This window comes from Vollenhovia emeryi, unplaced genomic scaffold (assembly GCF_000949405.1).
Source record: "Vollenhovia emeryi isolate VEMERY1.0 unplaced genomic scaffold, V.emery_V1.0 DF939141.1, whole genome shotgun sequence".
Classification (NCBI taxonomy): domain Eukaryota; kingdom Metazoa; phylum Arthropoda; class Insecta; order Hymenoptera; family Formicidae; genus Vollenhovia; species Vollenhovia emeryi.
The window spans coordinates 169,667-172,330 of NW_011967225.1; positions in this window are offsets into that span (position 1 = coordinate 169,667).

Below are 2,664 nucleotides of genomic sequence, written 5' to 3' on the forward strand. Positions count from 1 at the left end.
AGGGAAATAAATTCATGGTGGGCTCAACTGATGATGCCTATTAATTTAACAGAAACGCTATCTCATATTAGGATCCTTCCTCATAATAGGGGACTTTCCTCTAATTGTATAATTGCGCGATCAAACGTAAAATACCCGCAGAGAACGTTACGACAGTTATGTATCTTGAGAATTGTGTAAACGCACACGTAAATCTCTTCCAGTAGTCACAAGATATGCAGATTAGTTTGATTCCCGTGCGTTATACTACAATGTATAAGCGATGCGCCACAGTCACGGTCATATACATTAATAGTAAGCGAGTGGCGAGAATATTGAGATTCTGAGTATTTCTTACAATCATACGGGCAGCATTTAAAAGCATACCGCACGAGTGCTCACGCGATTCGCACGCAAAGAAAGGGCAAAGGCCTGTATCGTCCTTTTTAAGGCATTTCGCGGTCGAATAGACGGTGTGAAATAATTCCTAACGCGTACATTCAGCGTGTGAAATGATAAAACTCGAAATCCATAAGACTATCTTGACTTTATTATTACCAATTATTGAGAAAATTTGTCAATAATTCACTTTATATTATTTAAATATCTTTGTGCATTTCAGACGTCACTGCATTGCCGCGCTATAAACAAAAATCGAAACTTTTCAAACTTTTTCATTGTCCTTGCGTTAAATTGCTGACAATGACGAAATTTGAGCTAGCGAAAATTTTATCGCGATTTAAGAATACTAAAATTCACACTGTTCTAAAAAATTACGTGACATTTCAAATTAACAAAAATTTATTAATCAATGTAGAATAGATTTGTAGATATACGAAGAACGTTTCGAAATAATGTATAAAATTTATTACATTTACAGGAATAATATACGGTGCAATCTCACTAATCTGGCAATACATTAAAACCTATATTGTGCCGGATTAATGGATTTGATTGCTGAAACGCGTAACAAATGTAGTTAAATAAAATAATAAATGAAATCGTCATAGTATATAATTTAATTAATACTTATATAAATATTATATTAAAAATACAAAGTACGTATTATAATTATGTAATTATATGCACACTATGATTTGGTATTTGGTATAAAAATTTAATGTTTAAAAAAATAGAAGGAGTTTAAGTTTGCCTTAAGCAAGCGGCAACGGCAGCCCGCGATAGTGCCGGATTATTAGACGTGTCAGATTACCAAAGTGACGGATTAGCTGATTATACTGTACTCTATTATGTTAAGAATAATACTGTTTTGTGTCCGTTGAAAATATTATTTTCTTGCATCAATTATAAAATTTTGCACAAATATTCTTCGCGAATGCGTAAGGATTGTTTGAAACGAGGTACAATTTTGTCTTAAATAATCTTCTGAATAAAACTGTTGCGCGTGCTGGAACTGAACCAAGTCCGCATTCGTCGTGCGCTTTTTTGCTTACCGGTTCACTTACGATTTCCTTCGAAGGATGATTAAAACCAGATCGAACGAATACCAGTTTAGGCAACGTCCTTGTACCTTGTAGAGATGCTCTGACCGACAATTTTGTTTTCGTGTTGACCTATATTCACAACCATTTCATATTGATACAAACTTTTAACTCCAAGCATTTATTATATGTGCTCAATGTTATTTTATTACATATACAAAAAGTATTAGAATAGCAAATTGTAATAGAAATCGAAACTATTAGTTAAAATCTAGATGTATCTGAATATTTGTCCGGTTTTTATGAATTTAATACTCATATATGTTGACCAATTTTTTTGAAATCTTGAGAACCATTTAATTACCTTATTAATTTTTATACTAACAATAAGTAAAGGAAACAAGGTTGTTAAAAGCATAGATAATAATTTTTTTAAGAGAAGAATAGAATAAATTAATTTTCTTTTTATAATTTTTTTAACGTGACAGTTTAGATAGGACTTACACACAATTTAGACAATTAAGATAGATAAGAACGAAAATACATGTACGGGAGGATTAAATAATTAATTAATATAAAAAAAGAGAACGCATCAGTATTTTAGGAAGTCACCCAATCTAAGAGACGATTATGAACTCTTGGCGTTAGCTTACAATTGTAAATTTTAACAACACATGAGAATAAAATTCAAAGTTTGTAGTGATATGCCTGCGCTGAGACGCTCCTTAGAATTGAACCTTATCGAATCACCTACTGAGAAAATGGCGTTTTTTAATGACGAGCTGATTGATTAATTAACGCCTCAGTAATGTGGTAATATTGTCTCTAAGCTATCTTGTACGGACGTGTTCGTAATGACGCTGTATACTTTCTAGAATAAACGTCGCGGTTTTTTTAAGCACGAGTGTTTATTTCTCCGCGGTTTCGCGAGCGCGCGGACGTGCATATGTGTGAATGAGCGCGACAGGCCCAAGAGTGCGCATCGCAACAATATTAATATGAATGAGTTTTATATACAGGGTGTTATGTAATACCCGCATCAACGCTTATTGTGGGATAGAGTGGACTAGACTAAGTCGAAAAGTCCTCTACCATTTTGCAATTTTCGCAAAAGTCAGCGAGTTATTAATTATTAAAAATCGCTGTCTTAGGCCGGCCCACTGCCCAATTCAAATGTGCGGCGAGATCGATCGATCGTTACTAGGCGCGCAGAGAGTTGTAACGATCGATCGATCTCGCCGCA